This window comes from Acomys russatus, chromosome 4 (assembly GCF_903995435.1).
Source record: "Acomys russatus chromosome 4, mAcoRus1.1, whole genome shotgun sequence".
NCBI classification, from domain to species: Eukaryota; Metazoa; Chordata; class Mammalia; order Rodentia; family Muridae; genus Acomys; species Acomys russatus.
In genome coordinates this window covers 34,653,954-34,676,906 of record NC_067140.1, presented here as the reverse complement: position 1 = coordinate 34,676,906, position 22,953 = coordinate 34,653,954, and the positions used below count along the sequence as shown (strand labels likewise).

General features: G+C 34.3%; 1 long non-coding RNA gene across 1 annotated transcript in view; it reads right to left on the bottom strand.

Annotated features, from left to right (window-relative positions):
- Nucleotides 1–9,931: 9,931 nt before the first annotated feature.
- Nucleotides 9,932–22,953, bottom strand: part of LOC127187924 (uncharacterized) — a 509,622-nt gene continuing 496,600 nt past the window's right edge. The window contains exon 3 of the long non-coding RNA XR_007830514.1: nt 9,932–9,988. This is a non-coding gene — a long non-coding RNA (uncharacterized LOC127187924). The remainder of the gene's footprint in view (nt 9,989–22,953) is intronic.

Genomic DNA, 22,953 nt, shown 5'->3' with positions numbered 1-22,953 from the left:
TGCTTGATATTACTCATTAGCAAAATATAAATAAATGTTATAATGAAACATCTTTTCACAAATGTTACCGGCTACTTTCTAATGTACTAAAGATAACAACTACTGGGAAAAATGTGAAGGAAAAGGACAGTAAGTTATCATTTTATAGTAGAAAATAGTTATGATACATTTGGTAATATGTAGTAAAGTTTCTGTAATTAAACTTATTTAAAATAATTCAAAATGCTAGAAGAAATCATTTAAAAAAACAAATATTTGGTGAGGTATAGTCAACTTGCATTCTTATTCTACAGTAAATACATGTACTTAAATTACATTACTTAAATTACAATAGTAACTCTAGAAATTACTATAGCAGTGGTGAAACACCACGAGGGAAACTTGAGGGAAAATTGATTTATTTAGCTTACATATTATGAGTCACAGTTCACTGAGGGAAGCTAAGTCATGAATTCAAACCGGGAAGGTAACCGGAGGAATGAGCTGATGGAGAAGCTATGAAATCACGTTACTTACTGGTTTGTTCAGCCTGGTTTATTATAAAACTCAGTACTATCAGTCCAAGAATGTCACCACCCACAATAAGAAAATGCCCCATAGACTTATCTGACTATAGCATGATCATATGGAGGCATTTTCTTAACTGAAGTTCCCATTATCAGTGACTTGAGCTGTGCCAAGCTGACAAAACACTAGCTAGGACAGTAAATATTAGAATATCTCATTAATATTTACAAGTTCATCATTTTATGTACTTGTTAAAATGAGTCAGGATGAAAGAAAGAATAGAAATACTTTTACAAAGGTTGTGATGGCTCTTCTTGGTTGTCAGCTTGACTTAATCTAGAATGAACTACAATCCAGAAATGGAGAGAAAAGCTGCTTGGTTTGAAGCAGGTGACTTCATTGCTAGTCTGGATCTTTGAAGGAGGAGGGACACCTTTGGATATGGGCCATACTGAGATACGTGGAGTGTATTTTAAACATGGAAAGATTTTATCCTACTAGATGCAGTGTGAAATGAAGGGTGTTAGAAGATGAAGTATAACAGAAAACTCAGGGTACAGAGTTTGATTTAGATGAATTTATGTTGAACCCCAAGACTGTCATTTTCTAGCTGGATAAGCATAATGGAAATTATTACATCACTGTTACTAGTTCTTCTCTTACCTATAAAGTAAAGGTAGTTTTGCATAAGCATAACTTTCGCTATATATAAATGTTGGATAATATTTGAGGAAAATAATGACTAAAGATGTTAGAAAACAAAATTCGAAATTAATTTTAAATCAAGGTCTATGGTACAATCTTAGTCCACCAACAAAAATATGAAACATACTGATGTTCAATGATACTTCCATAAGTGCAGGATCTTTTGATCATAATTTCCTCTTAAAATAAACAACGAATTCTCAGCAGAGGAATCTCAAGTGGCCAAAAAGCACTTAAAGAAATGCTCAAGCCCCTTAATCATTAGGGAAATTAAATCAAAACGATTCTGAGACTCCGTCTTACCCCTGTCAGAATGGCTAAGATAAAAAAAAGATTAAGTGACAGCACATGCTGGTGAGGATGTGGAGAAAGGGGAACACTCCTTCATTGTTGGTTGGAGTGCAAACTTGTACAACCACATTGGAAATTAATCTGGCACTTTCTGAGAAAACTGGGAATATTGCTACCTCAAAACCCAGCTATACCATTCCTGAGGCACATACCCAAAAAAGGTTCTACCATATATCAAGGACACAAACTCAACTATGTTTATAGCAGCTATACCACTCCTGGGCCATATACCTAAGTAATGCTCTACCATACAAGCACACAGGCTCAACCATTTTCATAACAGCTTTATTCATAGAAGCCAGAATCTGGAAACAACACAGATATCCCTCAACTGAACAATGGATAAACAAATTGTGGTACATTTACACAATGGAATACTACTTAGCTATTAAAAACAAGAAAATCACAATTTTTTTCAGGCAAATGGGTGGTACTAGAAAAGATCGTCATGAGTGAGGTAACTAACCCAAATCCAGAAAGACACACATTGTATGTAGTCACTTATAAACAGATTTTAGCCACATAGTACAGGATAAGCATATATAATCCACAGGCACAAAGAAGATAATAACAAAAAGAATCTAAGGGAGGATGCTTAAATCTCACTCAGAGGAAGAAATCGAGTAGACTGTGGAAGTAGTTGAAGTGAGGGAACCATATAGGAGGAATGTGGGGGAGAAATAAGGACGGAGATCAAACCTGGGGAGAGCAGGAGGATAAAGGGTCAGCAGAGAGAAAAGAAACTGTTGGCAGAGGTATCTCTGAAAAGTTGGAGAGAAACAGTAGACTTCTAAGAGGATATGAAGGTGAAACTAGCTGAGACCCCTAATAGCAAGGGTCATGGAAATTGAAGAAGACACCCCCTAGCTAGACAGGACTCCTAGTAAAGTGGGGGCAGAAATCAACCTACACACAAAAAAATTTATCCTGCCACAAGATGTGCAAGCATAAAGATAGAGCAAGTGGCTCCCCTAGAAAGAGGAGCATGGCCTGTCTCCAACATGGACATGGACTTTGATTGCTTTTTGATCAGCGCCCCCCCCCGACCCCCACCCATTGGCCCGGCTGCCTTGCCAGGCCACAGGAGAAGGAGACGCACTCATTTCTGATAATAGTTGCTATGCTGGGAAGGGTTGCTCCCCTTTCCTGAGGAGTAGGGGAGGAAGAAAGGGAGAAGAGGGATGAAGGTGATACTGGGAGGAGAAGAAGGAGGGAGCTACAATTGGGATATAAAGTGAATAAATAAATTAATTAAAATATTGTTAGCCGTCTCCATGACAGGTAACTAAGCCCTTAAATTCAGCAAAATATACATAGACAGATACACATATAAAACACACTGAGTAGACTCAGTAGCTTGTATTTATATGTGTGTGCCTATTTATATATAATTATGTAACAGTAATAATTTAAAAAGAGGTCATAAATTTGTGAAGAACTTGACGCGACATGAGAAGAGTTGTAGTAGAAAAAGCAAGGGAAATGATATATATACAGTCCTCATTGTAAAATTCTCAAAAAATCAATTAAATGTAGGGGGGAAGTATCAATACCACATGCTAACAAGTATAATAATAATAATAATAATAATAATAATAATAATAATGATGATGATGATGATGATGATGATGATGATAATAATAATAATAATAATAATAATAATAATAATAATAATACCAGAAAGTAAAAATCTAATTTGTTTTCCTTTAATCAACATAAATGCCAAGTAACAGCCAGACTTGACTTTGACTAAATTGCATGTTTGCTTTGGCATTCAGTCCAAATGCCAAGTTCATCACATGCCTCCAGCGGGGAGAGATTGCTATCCAGCAAGCAGGAGTACACATGACAGCAAAAATGCCTTAATCTCTTCCTCTCTGACCTCCATACTGTACATCAGTCAAGCCACCTACCAGGATTCAACCAAGGACAAAAACCGACAGACTTTTAAAAGGCAAAATTAGGATAGTCAATAAATGAATGAATAATTGGGTATTCATTATGAATGAAAGGATAAAGCAAACTGATGGTAGATCAACATTTGTCACCTATCTGCTTTGTAACTATATAGCAATGTATAGAAGCATTCTCCTACAAGCTAGATAAGCAGAGGTGGATTTACGTAGGATGTTAAAGGAATTATGTAAACCTATTATGATTATATTTTACCATGATAGACTGAGTGTACCAACATAGTGATTGTCGTGCACAGAATGATAGCCGTGCCCCCATCCTGACTTGAGTTCTCATGTTTTATATCTGTGCTTGTTTTACTGTAGAGTGTTAGTTAAATAAGCCAGTATACAGTTTACAAAGAAAATCATATAAATCTTAAGGAACATTCTTGTTTTACAAAGAAGTACAATCAGCTGTTAAATTTAAATTGAGATAACACGAGTGTGATGACATCTAAACACATGTTCATGTTCATGTTTGTAGGGATAGCTATACTTATTAAATTCTTAAGGACATTAAGTGTGTTTTCTTATGTCATAAAAATGAGTAGGATACTACATAAAATAAAATTATTCAATAATGAAGTCTCATTTAGAAAAAGGGGAAGTATATATGCTTGCTGGAGGTAAGGAAAGGTGCAGAGCCAACAAGAGGGCATAGTAGATAAAAGCAGTTGCCAAAAGCCTGATTATCTGAGTTCAAGACCTGTGGTCTGTGTGATGAAGTGATAACTTAACGCAGCAAGCTGTCTTTCTACATCCACGTATATACTGGTCCACACACATATATATATTTGCACAGTAAGATAAATAAATTATTGTAATAAAAAGAAGAAATGTATTTATTGATTGTTGGTAAAATGTGTAGTACCATTAAAATAAAAAAACAACTTAAAATGCCAAAAACCCAATCACATCATAGTTGGTGTTGTGAAGCTGGCTTCACACGGAGTATACAATCCGTGTCAATTCTGTAGCTGGTGAATTGGAATGAAGCAAATCCAGCACTTTATTTTAGATTTATTCTTCAGAGGGATGAATTTCCCCCATAACATATTATTAAAGCTTTTTCTAGAGTCACAAATGGATTCAAACCAAAGAGCATATTGATTAAATGTAATGTAATTTCTATTATTACAATAAATAGTATTTTTTTTCCTGCAAGTGTTAAGTAACTAGAGGCATGTGATTGACATATTATAGTTGACTTCAGTGTTACACATGTTACTTGGATTTAGTGGAACTACTCAAGGATAATTTGCTAGTGTGTGTGTCCACATGCATACTCACATATCTATTAAGGTGTGTGACTATGTGTGTGTGCACATATGGGTGTCTGTGTATGAGTGTGTGTACTTGGGCATGTGTGTGTAAATTTGTGTGTGTCTGTGTGTTACTACTAGATTTTCATTTCTAAAAAATATATCTCAGAGGGAAAGAAAAAAAAAGTGTTATTTACTTTTAATGCTGCTTCCTAAGGAATCAATGTAAGTTTCCTTTTATTAAGTAAACTTGTAATATTCCTTCCTTTAAACAATGCACATAGAAGGTTAAAAGAGATATAAACCATATGCATATATTGAATAAGCTTAATGGTGAAGGGAATAGAATAGTTTTCTTTTGTGTTTCACTATGTAAATTTATACTGTTTTGTTGAATTTTCATAGGTAAAACAGAAATGACTTCCATATGTCATGTAAACGGTAAAGTTTATTTTTTTCCTTGAGATCTCACTGCTATGTGTACACACTAACACTCATCGGCACAAAGATACACAGAAATAATCAGACATACACACATATGCACTTTCATACACATTTATACAAATACACACATGTAGACATAAAAATATATATAGAAATAAGCATGTACACATAAATGCATATAAATAGATGCACACATACAAACATATACCTACAAACAAATATACACACATACATATACTAAACCTGCACACGTTCATTTAAGCATATATTCATACATATTTACATATATGCACAAGCACATGTACATATCAGGTCACCAATGTTTAGGGAACTAATCTCAGCAGTTAAAATATTAACAAATAAGACAACATTCCATTTTATATATTATGCAAAAGAATTTCCTGATGAAAACAAAGTAATTTAGCAATGTTATAAAACATGCCACAATTTTAGAATGGAATTTTTTTTGGACAAAATGTGCATTGAAGAATTAATGAGATTTGCTTAATTCACTACCTGGAAGTAGGTGCATTGAAAGATGTCACTGTTAAGGATGCAATTTATAGATTTAATCCTTTTGTAGAATATATGCACTATTGTATAATAATAGCTAAATGCTTCCTCTGTAGCTCACAGTCTTCACAAAGACATTTAAGATGAATTATACAATATAGAAATATTATTTGTGTACTAGATGAAAAATAAGAACTTCAAGGTGATGTGTTATTTTTAATGTTTTTTTTGCTAGGATTATAAAGTAAATAAATAAATTACTGATAAATTATCCCGCTTCCCACTGTAGGCTAATTTCTCCCACAATTCCATTGGAACAGCTAGATTTAAAAGCTTAAAATGCTGTCAGTGGGTGGTTATATAATCTCCTCCAGTGTTAAGTTTAATATCAAGAATCGCCTCTTCCAACACAAACAATAAAAATTGTTCAAAGGCTAATTCTGTAATTTAATAACCAAGCACGTTTCTCATTTGAGTTCTCTACAGATGGAAGATGTCTAATTCAATAGCTTTTAAAAATGGAAAACATCAGCAAATTGGTAAAATAATGAATCTTTTGACTCATTGAAAACCACCACCACTACTACCACCACCACCACCACACACAGTCTTCTTTATGGTAATTGTGGATACGTATCACACTAATTCCCAATATTTGAATGGGTTTATCTTGTGGCCATATTAATCTACTAAATTCAAACACTTTTGAAGAATATGAATTAAATGGTTGAAAATTGAAGTTGCTCTCCTAGAAGATGCATAGTAATACACTGCTGTTCATTTATAGAAACTAAAGAGAAAAGTTTGCCTACTGAAAACCTTTTCAGAATTCAGTTCTCCAGTGTGTTTAGTGACCAATTTATGCATGTAGAGAAAAACAATATATCATCCAATGAACTACTTATTTCATAATGTCCCAAAATTTCTATCAGTTTTAAGAGATAAATTCTTGCTTTTTATTTTAAATTATTACACTTAATTTGATAATCACTACTAGTAATTATAATTTTACAGAATTCTAACCAATATCATGCCAGTTAAAGAACTGTGAAGAGAGGTAATGTATGTGTTCCTAATTTGTGAGGACTAGAAAAATAAGATAATCTGATGAAGAAGTCCTTTTAGAAAAGCTATTTAAACCACTGTGTTTCCATATTAGTTTTCAAATTATTATGAAGATGTTTTTAAATCAGAAACTTAAAATAAAATATTTTACTATTTGGTTTAAGTTACAGGGCTAGGTTGTGTTCCTTGAGTTTGTAAAAGTATGGTCCATGATACTTGCAGAGCAATGACATTTCCTAACCATACTGCTAGGATCCTACCTTTGCTCTTAAGAAATTGTGTCTATACTTTTGGATTTAATTCATCTTTTCAAATGTCAATCTTGGAAAGAGTGACCTATGTGAATGAACATCATTTAAACCAAATATTAGGTATAAAGACAGTTTTCATTCTAAAATTTTGTTGTTGAAAAATGTAAATTAATTCCAGCATAACTTCCTTAACAATTTGTTTATATATAAATGTACAACTAAGGAAAAACTAAATAGTTAATTTTAAAAAATAATTTGGACCCAAAGCCACCAAAGAATCATTATTGACTTGTTTGATATTTTCTAGGAGAAGGCCTTGCAGACATATGAGGTGGAGAAACGTTAATTCATGGTTCTTAGATCATGGTTACAGGTAATCCTTAAACACAGAGTCCCAGCTGAGTTTTAGAATATCAAACCCGGGGCAAATTAACTCAATTCAGGTAAGCAGATACATATGAGTTTGAGAACTAAGAGAATCAAAAACCAAAAACTGATGTTTTTTTTTTAGCCTTAGGTGGGGTTACAAATATAAAATCCAGAGGGTCAGCACAGCTGCTGTGAGCTAGTGTCTTCAAGATATAAAGGCAGTGATGGAGAATGCCTTTAATTCCTTTAATACCACCACTCAGGAGGCAAAGGCAGGAAGATATCTTTTGATAGAACAACCAAGGATTAACACAGAGAAACTCTGTCTTGCAAAGCATGTCCCCCAATATATAACAAGGATGTTGTGTCCCTAAAATCTCAGGAAAAGACGGCCATGGGTTTATGAAACAACCTCTGCATAATGACACCAGCAGATGGTATCCCAATGTAGATGGGAGCTAGATGAAGAGCTACAGATAACCAATGGGTAATTAAAAGAAAAGAATAGATTTTCTTAAGGGAAAATACCCTATATAAGTTTTCTAGTGCCTAGTAGTCAGATATGCATACATACATACATACATGTCTGTGTGTATATATATAGAGAGAGAGAAGGAAAAGAAGAGGAAGGGGAGGAGAAGGAGGAAGAGGAGCAAGAAGAGGGTGAAGGTAAGGAGAAGGAAGAAGAGGAAGAGGAGGAGGAGGAGGAGGAGGAACAAAGAAGACCTATATTGGACTGGCAAAGCAGGAAAGTAGAGAAGCTGTATATAAAGACAGGCCTAACTACCCAGATTCTTGTAGCTCTTTGTAGCAGCATTATTTTATGTATTGCTATTTGCATTTATTAGAAACATAAAGAGTCTACAAGAGAATTTTATTTCCTTCACAATGCTTAATCAATAGCCACTCATTTTAAGTGACTGCAACTAAATTTTTAGACTTCTGTGTCCAGTTGATTGCTTATATTTCTATCTTCACCATATCCTTAGATTCACCATGATTCTGGTGTTTCTTTACTACCTGATGATGCTGACTTACAAGCCGTTTAATTAATTTATTTTATTTACATTGTATTTGACTAAAGTTGCATGTATACACAAGATGTGTATATTCAGAACTCATATTAATAAGTATTGAAAAATATGATATATTATGTGATGAGAGCACATTAAATTAACAAGGATTAAATGTGTGTAAAGTTGTGCACATTATTTGAATTCACAGATAATTATTAGAATAAATATATCACAAGTAATTATACAGTGATATACAGAGTAATACAATTCCTTCAACATAGGACTTTTAACATTTTTGGTTTCATAATTTCAAGATTGCTTACAGTAAGCTATCCCACCAAATTTCCATTTCAGGAACAGACTATTTTATCAAAGATAGTACTGATATGGTTGGAAATCTGCCAAAGGCCCCTTGCATACCTAAAGATAACATTTAAAGTCCTTAATAATTTTTGAAGAGTAAGCTCTTATCCAAGGGTTAGCTAGACTAGCAAAATAACAAAATTAATTGCCCTGACCTCAAAGGACTGTGATGTAGATGAAGTGATTAGGATAAATTATGATAAAAGACTAAAAGAAAATTTGAAATCTTGCTCTATGTTAAATACCACAGGGAAAAAAATTTATGGATGATTACATTGTCAAGTAGAATTTCAGCAGTACTTCAAGGTAAATTTCAACACTAAGGTAGAAAGTAAAAATGAGTTGAAATCCAAAAACCATCAAAATAATAATTGGGATGTTATTTATATATTTATGCACTTATTTATTCATATTAGAATTTTTATGAGGGAAAATGGTCTCACACTGTAGCCTCAGAACTCAGGATGTAACCCACGCTGGCCTTAATTTTGCTGTATTCCTTCTGTTTCAGCTTCTTCAATACCTGGATTACAATTATATGGCAATACCCTGGCTTGTCTCTTTCAATTTACATAATGTGTTAAGTACTTGAAATACACACAAAACAAAGTGAACTTATTCTTTCTCATGAACTTCACTTTATATTGACAAATTATTGTCAACTCTTTAGAGAAATGTAAACACACAAAAGACATTAATAGAAAGATGATGATTATAGTTGATAGATTGATGATAGACAGATAGAGATGATAGATTATAGATAGATAGATAGATAGATAGATAGATAGATAGATAGATAGATAGATAGATGATAGATAGATAGACTCTAGAGGATATTGATGTGAATGAAGTTGCTTTGTTTGTTGAGGCGTGCAAGTTTGTCTATGAGCGACAACTAAATTCCTAGCTGTTAGAGAGATTCTGCTTTCAAATTCTCTTCATAGGAGTGTGCAATCTCACCCAATTCACCAGCAACAAGATGGCCCATGCCCAGTATTCAGCAAATAACCATATTGATTCTCAAAGATCTACCTTTCTAAGGCTTTGTGAAAATCACATGAGACATATTTTTAACTGTGCTCTTAATGTCACACTCACATGAGTTCAGAGTGTCAGCAGAAGCTCCAAGGTGCTCAGCCCCGCTCTTCCTGAGTGAGCATGCAGCCTTGCGATCAAGTGCAGCATTTCTAGGAGAAACATGGGGAACATTAAAACATGGCATTATTTTAAAAGAAGTTAGAAAGCAACTTCAGCAAAATTACTTGAAATTAAAACCTAATTGAGTAAACTAGAGGGATAAATTTATCTCTTTCTCATTCTGAAACGAGGCTCAAGTGTCACTCATAATGCCACTTGTTCTGCTCTTTGGCCTGAATTTTTGGTTTCTCATTTTTTTTCTCATTTGCTATACATCAAACTCTGTCTTCCTCCCACTATCCTTCCCTTCTCCTTCTCATCCTGAATCTGCCTACAAATGTTAATATCAATCTCATATACCTTTCTAAAACATTTTCTTATCTACATATACAGTACAGTGGAAAACAGAAGAGTTATGGCTGGAAATTAAGTAAATGCTGTTCTCATTGTTTGAGTATGAATTTAGTAGTATATAAATTATCTTGTTATTTATATTGTATACAATTAAAATTGTGACAACTAAAATTAGGAAATCTGCCATTTAGTTAATAATGATAGATTTACATATCAGAGATTGGAAAGTCCTTCTCAAATAAAACTTTTTCCTTTGTATGTAGAATAAAATTCTCTCCAGTTTTCTTCTCCCAATTGGCCTTGTTTTGAGTCATCTCAGGTTGTCTTTCCTTTCCTGTTATAGTGAACTGTACAGTACCTCTTATCCTGACCATAGATTTTTTTCTTGTTGGAACTATGCCCTTCTTAAGCTAATACTGGATTAAAGTTCTAAGGAATGTCTATATGGTGCACAAAATATATTTCATCTCAGATCTCATTAGTAGCCATACTATGAGTAGATGGTTTTCTTGATACACTGACCTGAAGCTTTATGAGAACCTTAGAGTTAGAATACACACATGAGCCCCCTGAAAATAGTCTATGTATCAATACCTAATTCTTAAATATCGCATTAGAATTTAGACCCTATTCATTATCTCCAGATAATGAACTGAAAGACTAGGAATTAAGAGAATTACACAGGAAGTGAAAAGTGCAATGAGTATGTGATAAACCATTACCTCCATCTTGGGTTTCAAAGACATATTATAGTAAAAGCAATCTAGATCCGTTCTTATTCATGATAGCATCCACTTCAGAAGGATTGGGGTATGCCCACCAGCAATCTTAGCTATAAATTGTTCTGTACCACCTGTTCCAGGAAATGAAAACCATGCCTTTGCTTCAAAAAGTTTATGTGACCTCCTTATTATAACTAGTTTCTTGTGGACACCTTGCAACTGTTTATTTCCCAAGATGTTGTTATGACTAACTTGAGACATTTCCGTTCTGCTTCTGTATTTGCCTGCCAAATCCTGTATTTGTAAATGCTCTACCCATGATCTATAAAAACCCTTATATTCCCCATGGCTAATGCTGATCTCTTTAACTCTCCCTTATGGAGAGACAGCCATGTACATAAATTAAAAGGCTTTCTATAATTAATTTGGCCTTGATTTGGGTCAATAGACTTTCTATTCTAAATAGTGAGATTAACATATACTATGCTAGATAGCTCTGTATCACAAAAGCAAATGTTAATTCAACATATATATATATATATATATATATATATATATATATATATATAATCTGAAAACAACAAGCATTAAAAAGTCAAACATGTTAGATCTCATAGAAAATTGCCAGAATATTTAGAAGCCTAATAATAACTTCCAAAGAAAGTATCTGAAACCATTATATGACCTTTGCAAAGTCAGTTTCTTTACTATAAATATTAGTTGTAGACCACTAGGTCTCCTCAGTAACTCATTTGTTTGTAATCACTTTGGTGAACTGAGACCTTGAAATGTTGAAGATTAACTGCAGCAATTCATTATAATAAAATACCAATGGCAAGGATCAATATCAACTGAGGATTCTCTGCCAGATGCTACTTAAAAAGGATCACTTCAGATTGTTAGTTGCCATCGAACATTGGCATAAACCAATAAAGAAAAACTAATTTCCTCAGTGTCGACAGTTCGTTTTCCCATGATCCACAACCAGTCTAGGGAGAAGAAAACCTAATCTTTCTGTGGCCATTCTCCATTTGTGTGAGAGCCCCAAAGATTCTAAACTGGTACATTAAAGATGTCTGAAAGAAGAGTGAGGGGATCCTGTAGATATTTCACCCGGCTTGACCACAAATTCAGGATCAATTTAAGAGCATGGTCATCATAGAGATTTGGTTATATACCATCAACCTTAGTTTGAAGATCATATTAGTAGATACCATTTTCTGGACACACACTGTACTTCAGGGTTAATTATTGGAAATAACACTGTATTATTCACGTCCCTGTGTTGCCTAGATTAGTTTGGGAAAGTCACAGGTTAGTTTCAGAAACCAATTTTTTTTAAAGGTAGGTAAACATGGAATTGCTAAAATGTCAAGGGCATAAGACAGATTGGTACTAACAGAAATCACTTCTAAAATGTCTACCTCAAATCCACTGTTACTCTTACTAAGTAGCTCTGATTCTCATGACTGCCCTAGTTTCCTTAAACAGAGGAATTCTTTAAATGTATGCATTTCAACATCTCTGGATTATTAAATACTCCAGTGCAATGAATCTATCTTGCAAAGGCATGCTTTTATTTAACGACCAGGAACTAGCTAAATTATACAACTCTACTGAAATGGAAAGGTTAGGTGGTCATGCAGGACTGTGGCAAATCAACAAATTATCATCAAATATGAAAATTATGTTTGCATACTTGATTACAATTATAGAACAATAAAAAAAGTTCAAAAATGGTAATCTGATGATTGTGTGTGTGCTTTTGTATGTATAAGAATTAGCTAAAAGAATTAGAAAAAAGATCTCATGATACATAAGGTTATGGCATAAAGCTTAATGATGGCATTGCATTGAACATTAATGCCCTTTACAAAAGTGCTAATGATATGAATCAATAATGAGATTCAAATTTAAAAGTAGGTGCTATAATGACACTTCTGAAATTCAAAGATATTCTTTAGTGTTGCTGGTTAGGTAAATAGGGACAGAAATCATCTCCTCAATGCTTGTTATAAATAACTTCCAAAAATCACTTTCAAATCATTACTTCTCTTTCACATAACTAAGATCCTGGCCATGTATCTGTTTGCAATTCACTCTTATGTACTTAATTTGTCCTTCAGAAATGAACTTACTATAATGGATGACTAGCTTAAAAATGAGTAAATGCTTTTATTTTTTCCCTCACTCATCCATTTTCACACATTAATGAATCACTATAATTAGGGCTCTAAATTAGTAGCTGGGGGAAATAAAAAAAAAAAATTAAGACAGTGTATCGCCCTGATATGTTTGAGTTAAATAAACTTAACTCAATGAAAGGGAAAAAGTTGAAATTAATATAAGAAGACAATTTGGTATTTTTCAGACCTCACAGAGTATGCAAGGAAGTAAAGAAAGGCTATAGATACCTCCTTCTGTAAGACTTTTTGGAGTAAATAAATTGAAAAGAAAATGTTTTACTACAGGTATTTATAAATACCTTTCCAATTCAGTTCTTTTCATTCACATACGTTGTCAGCATGTTATCTATTTTAGCAGAGGGAAACTATTATGGAGTTAGAGGCTTGCTTACTTTACTTTTGAATGCCCATTTCAAAGAAATATGCCTGTGCCATGTCCATGAGCATTCAATCAGTTGGTTCCATTCATAAGAACAAAAGCCATAGTATAGGTGAGAAAAATTAGATACTTAGTACAATCTTTCAATACCATTAATTTTTGATATTGTTCATGGTTATTTAGAAAGTCCCTACTCTATATCAAGTATAATTTCATCCTGAATTTACCACAGAATAACTGTTCATTTTACCTCATTGTGCCTCAGTTTTCCCAGCCCTAAAAGTGACAGTGTTTGTATGTAATTTTGGGGGCTGTTGTTGGATACAAGATCAGTGATTCTGACAATAGCCTACAGAAACAGAGTCTACTAGAGTGTATTATTAACTGAAGCTCTAACAGCTTGAAGCAGTTTTTCACTGCTTCTCCACAGAGGAGGAAAAAGTATATAAGGCTGAAAACTTAAGCAAAGGGACACAGTGATAAAATGTTGAGTTTAAAATGCTGCATAAGCCTTCTTTTCCTGTTCCTTATCTACACTGTCAGGCTTTAACCATGTCCTACAAAGCCTCCAGCGAATGTCCTCTAGATGGTCCCTTTGTTAGTTCCACCTACTACCATCCTATACGTTTTCACAATTATTACTTCTGACATGTATCTCTTTCTGTTGCCTTAAAATTTGAGTGACTCTCATTTGCACCTAGAGGTAATACAAGGACTGTTAGCAGAGAATTCTTGTTGTTTTTTTTTTCCACAGGAAACTGGCTTCTTGTAGCATTTTCAGGTCATTCCAAGCTCTGAGCAACTGAATTCCAAGATATTATCTTACAAGTTAAGGTGCATCTGAGTTTAAATCTTGGATGACCCAGTCGCCCGCCGTATATTCACATCCAACTTATTTAACATGTTAATTTTAGGGTGCAAAATAGGAAATGGGTATATATTATTTATGTTATTGTCACTATAATTACAGTAAGAAGAAAATATTAACCTTTATAGTTCAGTAACTTGGGGGACATTTAACGAAGTAAATGCAGAAAGGTGATTAAGAACTGTATTTTTCAAAATTATTTTGTAGTGTGATACCTTTTTTTTTTAATTTTTTTATTAATTTATTCTTGTTACATCTCAATGTTTATCCCATCCCTTGTATCCTCCCATCCCTCCCTCCCCCCCCCATTTTCCCCTTATTCCCTTCCCCTATGACTGTTCCTGAGGGGGATTACCTCCCCCTGTATATTCTCATAGGGTATCAAGTCTCTTCTTGGCTACTTGCTGTCCTTCCTCTGAGTGCCACCAGGTCTCCCCCTCCAGGGGACATGGTCAAATGTGAGGCACCAGAGTACATGAAAACGTCATATCCCACTCTCCACTCAACTGCAGAGAATGTTCTGACCGTTGGCTAGATCTGAGTAGAGGCTTAAAGTTTACGGCCTGTATCCTGCTTAAACTAAGGCACCAGCCAAGGACAATACAGGTGTGATACCTTTATAATGGTACAAAAGAAAACATTTTTAAGCTTAATTTGTTCATTATAATATGACTAGATTTGATCCGACAAAAATAATGATAATAGTCAATCTTGCTATATCTATCCATCTATCTATTTATCTATCTATCCATCTCAAACTGAGCTTATACTTTCATAGTAATAAATAGGAACATTCTAAACCTGGCTCTTTATTTGAAGGATTAAGAATTGTGACTTGATTTTATAGCTCTCCAAGAATATGCTTTCCTTCCAATGCATGGTCTCATATAAGTTTTATGTTAAATATAGGTTAACTGGCAGATTCTTTTGAAATGCTCAAAGTGATTAATCAACGCTGTTTCTTTTAGTGATGAGAGGGATTCAGTGTTATTTCAGGACTTTAAAGTTTGGATAAATTAAGACCATGCGCATGAAAACTCACTTGAACTCAGGAAAATATTTTGGGAAGGGGAAGCTCAACAGCCATGTCTGCAAATACAGGCCTGGAGCCCATGTTCTTAAGCCAGCTCAAAGCTGTCTTTGATAAGACAGGCAGCATTACCTGAAAAGTGATCAGACTGCCTTATTTTGGCCTAAATATATTCATATTCGATAATATTATATTTTATTCTGCATTTATTCAAAGGTTCATAACAAAACCAGATGTTTTTCTTCCACAGGTAACTAATGCCACTGGCTTCACATATACTCTTCTAATCTGTCTGCATATACTCATACATAAATGAAATTGATTAATTTTGTGTTCCATGAAAGAAAATCACCACCAATTTTCTTTCCCAACTTTATATGAATCCTGAACATTCCATCTTGTCAGTACATATACATATGCCCCATTCTTCTAGATGACTTGTATAAAATTTTCGATGAATAAATTCATGAATCAGTTAAGGCTGAGACAATGTAAGCTCCTAGTATCCAATATCCTTCCTGCAACTTGAAATATTAGAGGCAAGATAGAGAATGTAATGGAAATAATGCAGCCTCATTTTTCATAGAAATAAGGTCATTTTGATATATAATAAAATTGGAGAGCAAAGACAAGAAGGTAAACTGTTCATTGATTTTTCCAGAATCGTTGATGGTGAATTGTTTTGTGTTATTTCTACTAAGCTTTCAAATAAAAAGCTACATACAAAAAAGAGCTAGTTTTCCAAAACCCTTTCCCAGGTAAAGAACAGATATTATATAGCCACATTGTCTGAATAAGCCAAACAGTTCAAAATTGAAGTAGTGTGTGTCATGAACTGCATGGTATTGTGCTTGTTAGCTTAGTCTACAAGAAAGTAACATTCCAGAGAGAAAGTAAATCACTAACTTACTTTTCTGATGCAAGAACATAGTGCAGACTTTAGAAGTAGGTCAGGCTTGATAAATAGCAGGACAATAGCACGTGTCTACACAGATAGCATTATCTATGTAAAGTGTGCATAGCATACATCCTTCACCTTTTCTAAAGCTATAAAAAACTTACTGTGTATTTGAAGTTAAATCTTGAAACTTCAGATAATTTAGACATGAGCCTCCTATGATTACGAGAGGTCCTGTCACTTTAAAGGATTTTTCCTTTTTTCCAATATGGTGGGATGGTAATCAGCTTAATGTGTACTGTATTTAGTGATTGTAAGAAGAAGATGTTTGGGCTCTTTATTTTTATATAAAGACTACCTTAGAATAAATTTTGGCTTTCTTATTACTGACTCAATAAGCCTGGCAAAATTATCTCTACACAATACAGTTTTCTGATCTACAAAATCTATATAACAATAAGTAGTTCAATATTTATGTAAGTCTTAAATTATTTCTTATCTGTAAAATATTACTTTATTACATTTTCATTTGTATTATTTAGTGATTGTCTGATTTCTATGAAATCCAAGATATCTTATATGATATACATTGTAAATTTGTTTTTTTTTTTAAAGAATAGTTGGCCAAGCACCCTCTTCTGAGCTTTGTAGAAGGCGTGTTTTCTCACAGTATAAAATTCAGATGCCAGACACTATGAAAAGACAAAACATAAGAATCATAAGGATAGTAAAAAAAGAAGACTCTCAACTGCAAGGCTAGAAAACATTTTCAACAATATCATAGAAGAAAACTTCCCTAACCTAAAGAAAGGAATGTCCATAAATATATAAGAAGCCTTCAGAACTCCAAATAGACTGGAACAGAAAAAAAATTATCTTCCCTTCACAAAATAATCAAAACACTAAATGTACAGAACAAAGAAAGAATATTAAAAGCTGAAAGATAAAAAGACCAAGTCACATAAAAAGACAAACCTATCAGAATTACACCTGACTTCATAACAGAAACTATGAAAGCCAGAAAGGCCTGGACAGATGTCATGCAGACACTAAGATACCACAGATGCCAACCCAGATTACTATACCAAGCAAAACTTTTAACCACCATAGATGGAGAAAACAAGATATTCTATAAATAAAAAACCTAGTTCAAACAGTACCTAACCACAAATCCAGCCTTACAGACAATATTATAAGAAAAATTCCAACCTTACAAAGAGGGTAATTTTACCCTGGAAAACAAAGGAAATAAATAACCCCACATCCACAAAAACAAAAGAAAGGAAGCTCACACATACACTCTACACTACTAACACACAAAAAAAATAGGTACCAATAACCATTGGTCATTAATATCTTTCAACATCAAAGGTCTCAACTCCCCAATGAAGAGACACATACTACCAAAATGGACATAAGAGAACAGGACCAATCATTGTGCTGCATGCAGAAAACCTACCTCATCAATAGAAGACATACATTACTTTATAGTAAAGGGCTGGAAAAATGCATTCCAAGCAAAGGGACAAAAGAAACAACCTGGAGTAGCTATCGCAATACGTAATAAAATAGACTTTCAAACAACACTAATGAAAAGAGATGGAGAAGGGTACTTAATACTCATTAAAGGAAAAATAAACAAAGATGATGTCTCGATCTATACCCAAATGCAGGAGCAACCACATTTGTAAAAGCAACGTTCCTAAAGCTTAAATCACACATTAAACCCCAGACATTAATAGTGGGAGACTTCAGTGACCCACTCTCACTAATAAATAGATCATTGAGGCAGAAATTAAATGGAGAAATTATGAAACTAATAGACGTTGTGAATCAGATGGACCTAACTGACATATACAAAACTTTTCACCCAAACATGAAAGAATTCACCTTCTTCTCAGCACCTCATGGAACCTGCCCCAAAATCTACCAGATACTAGGTCATAAAGCAAAATTCAACAGATACAAAAACGTGGAAATAATCCTTTGCATCTTATCAGACCATCATGGATTAAAGCTGGAACTCAACAAAAACAGAAAGCCTACAAACTCATGGAAACTGAACAACTACTACTCAATGATTTATGTGTAAGAAACAAAATAAAAAATAATAAATTAAAAGCTTCCTAGAATTCAATGAAACTGATGGTACGACATACTAAAACTTATGGGACACAATGAAAGGTGTGCTAAGAGGAGAGTTCATAGCTAAAGAAATTGGAGAGATCCCATACTGGCAACTTAACAACACACCTTAAAGCTCTAGAACAAAATATAAGCAGACTCACCAAAGAAGAGTAGATGGCTGGAAATCATCAAACTCAGGGCTAAAATCAATAAATTATAAACAAAGAGAAGAATTCAAAGAATCAACAAAACCAACATCTGGTTCTTAACAGAAATGTGTATGTAAAAAATTAAGTTAATCCAAAAAAGTTAAGATGCCACTTTATTTTAAAGATTTATTTTTAATATTTATTTATTTATATGTATATGGTGTTTTACCTGCATGCATGTATGTACACATATGCATGGTGCCTGCTGAATCTGGAAGAGGGTGTTAGATTCCCTGGAACTAAGCTCCATGTACTTGTGGGAATCCATCTGGGTTCAGGGAACAGAGCCCTCGTTATCTAGAAGAGCTACTAGTGCTCTGCTAAGGCAAAAGATTTGTTCATATTTCTAATTGTATGTATATATGATCCTATATTTGTCTGTGCATGTATCCAACATATATATTGGTATTTGAAGAGGCCACAAAATGGCATCAATTGCTTTTAATGCACTGGCTTATGTAAAGCATCTTTGAATAATTCCCCCGTCTTTCATCCACCTATGAGTTTCTACCTTTAAATACACTTGTGCATATGCATGCTTACACACGCATAACATACAGAGTCATATACATATTATACACATATGCATGTATACACACATAACACAGACACATATATACACATATACAAACATGTACCTAAACAAAAAGAGACAGAGACAGACTCCCAGACAGACAGACACACAGAGAACACAGACTCACCCGGAGTAAGTTTTTACATTAAACCTTTCTACCAAAGTCAGCCCCTTAAATGAAAGGTCAACAAATCTCTGTCTATACTAGTTCTAAGAAATTCCCAAAGGTAGTAATTAAAGGTCCTTATGGAATAAAATTGCTTGGAGATGTTTCTTCTTTAAAATCTAATGGTTTTTGTTTTACAATGAGATGTAAGATTTACTTTCATGAAATGGCTCATTTACAAAGCTCCCCTGAGAGGACTCTTGTCAAAACCATAACCTTTTATAGAAGTAAGCAAGGAGGCAGGGTGCTAGAGAACAAATTGTTTGGCCCACATATCTCAAAGGCCTCAACACTGCAGTTGTACTATTACAATTTTTCATCCAAGTTATTCCATGTCAGACTTTTAGAAAATAGATGGACAGCAACAAAGCAACAGAGACTGAGTGGTAAAGAGAGAGAGACAGTGGTGTAGGGAGCCTATGTTCTCAACACAGGCTGATATGATTCTTCTAATTGAATAGACATTCCTGTTTCTCTGAACTTCAGAATAAGCCCAATCTGATGGGTTTTCTCACCTAGTAAAAATGCAAACCTTCATGTGATTTGGGAGAGCCTTTTTCCTGATTATATCATCCCACTGAATGCTGCACCTATTTCCAGGACTGTTGCACTAAAACCTGCTACTGAGTCCTGTGCATACTTACCTGTTACCCATTAGACAGGAAAAAAAGCATCCACTAAGCCACAAGAACTTTGTCTTCCTTCTAGGTTTGGAATTGTCATAACAAGCAACGAGAAAGGGCAGCAAGAAAATTGACCAGAAAAAGACGCAAATGCAGCCAGTGTGCTCTATGGGTCCTTTTCCCTTTCAATACCGTTCATTCCTGTTCTGAAAATACAGTCAAAGCTCTCTAATAACCTAAACACACTTTTTGTTTTCTAACTTATTTCTTTGCTACAGGGGAAGACTCTGTGCTAGTTACTTCAGTCTACATTTGTCTTCTAAAAGTTTGTATACCACTATATCGTATCTTAATGGCATTCAGAGGGAGACTCTCCAGATTCACTTAGTACTAGAGGAGATAATGAGACTGGGATTTCTATCAAAATACTACTGGGTTTATCTGACAGAGACTCCAGATTCCACATTAGCTGTCTCTGCTTCTATCTTCTGTGAAGAAAAGGTACAGCAAGACAACCATGACTCTATGCCAGGACTATGTTCTTCAACTTCTTGGTAACTTTTCAACATTAAGTATACTAAGATACTAGTACGTCTATGACTAAACTAACTGAAGGCCTTTAGCAGGACTCAGACATTTACACAAATATAATTACCATTGGTTATGCTAAAGATTAATTGTATATATGAAAAAATATCTCCATCTACACAATATCAAAGCCATAAGGCAGAGAAATACACCATGCATTTGTTTATCTATTTATTTATTTATTTTGCTAATTTTTACTTTTGTTTTAACTGTTTTGTAAGAAAATTTATAATCTTCATAGTACTATCAGTATTAACTATATAAATATGGAAATAAAATTAAATATTTTATCTTGAAAATTCAGGAAACAACTTTGTCATACAAGTTATGACCCAGATGGCATTCATTACAATTAATTTTGTTACATAGTTTCAGAAAATGGATATAGAAAAACTTAGAAAATTAAATTGTGTTTTGTAACTATTGTATTTCAGAATCTCCTGTGTACCTGGTTTGAGGGTGAAACATAAGTATAGTCACAGAGGTCAACATGTGCTTCTTTTATTCCTATAAGTACTAGGGGTGGGGGGGTGTCTCATTCCAGCAGGTCCTAGTCTCACTTTATTGGTGTCGCAAAGATGTAAATGCTATGATATTAGTTTTTTAAATTCAATTTCAGGTTAAATTAAGAATATATAATTTATACACCAAAATTTACACTTCCTACAAGATGTGCATGAATAAAGATAGAACAGAGATTGAGAAAATGTCCAACCAATGTCTGGCCCAACCTATGAGGAGCCAAGCAAGAGGGAGCCTAGCACAGCTGTCCTCTGAGAGGCTTCATCCAGCAGCAAATCAAAACAGACGCTGAATCTCACAGCCATACATTAGGTAGAGTTCAGAGATCCTTGTGGAAGGTGGAAAGGAGATACATAGAAGGACCAGGATGGGACAAGAACTCCATAAGAAGACCAGCAGATTCAAATAGCTTAGAGGGCCTAGCAGAGATTAAAGCACCAACCAAGGCCCATGCATGAACTGGACCTATGCCCCCTATGCAAATGTAGCTAGTGGGCAGCTTAGTATTCATGTGGGTTACCTACAAAGAGGAGCAGAGACTGTTACCGACATGGACTGTGATGTCTGCTTTTCAATCACTGAATACAACTCCTTTCAGGGCTGCCTTGAGCTGCCTGCCTCAGTGGAAAAGGATGCCCTGAGTCCTGATGCCACTTGTTGTTCTGGTGAGGGTTGTTAGGGATCTCCCCTTTTCTGAGGAATAGGGAAGGGAGGGTAGGGGGAAGAGGGAGAGAGGATGGGAGCACAAGGAGAGGAGGAAGGTGCATTTGATCTAACAAGATGTAAAGTGAGCAAATATTTGTAAATGAAAAAAATACTTTACAAAGTGTTCAGCAGACCAGTTCATCTAACAACAGTCACAAGAGTACTGAGAAGTGATTTTTCAAAAAGAATATATAAAGTATAAGAAAATTAAACTAATGGAAATAGTTTAAATAAGTCCACTATACTAAACTCAAAGCCTTGTTGCTCATTAGTCAACAGAATAAATATAATTTTAGCATGTAGCCAGAAGAGCTCTGCAGTTCCCTGACTAGGCTCCATTTGGGATGCCTGGGACTACCATTGCCTTCTCTGCTTTAAATATCATTGATGCCTTCACTGTCTTTTTGGACGACAACAACAACAACAGAACATAGCTTGACCTTAAAAATTGCACCTGGGGGACTCTGGGACCACAGGCCTAACTTAGACCTTCTTATTGCCCAATTTTCAAATACATTGTTATTTAAGTTTCATGGCGGCTGTTAACCCTAAACTCTGAGAAGTTTAGCTGATTCCTTTCGCATTACAAACGTTACATAGAATTTATAGACCAATTGCTAGTAAAGCCATATTACAAAGTGTGTCATCATAAGGCCTTAATTTATGTTACATCATTACTAAATACTAACATGAATTCATGAATTTAAAAATTATTCAGTAGACAATAATTGGACTTGAGATTGAATTTTTGAAAGGAGAGAAATTCACAATACACTATTATGTATTATGAATAATTATGAAGAACTAGAATGAAAAAATAAACAAAATACTTAAAACTTAGTGCCTTGACTAATGAAATAGCTTAGTTGGTACAGGGCTTCATAAGTATGCAAGAATTCTGAATTTGATCCATAGTAATACAAAAACAGGATGTAGTTCACAAATACTTCTAAGCCTAACACTTAAAAGTAAAAGCAGGAAGATCAGAAGTTCACAGGCATTCTAGAACACATGAGACTCAATCTCAAAATAAATAAGTAAATAAATAAACAGTAAAAACTCTC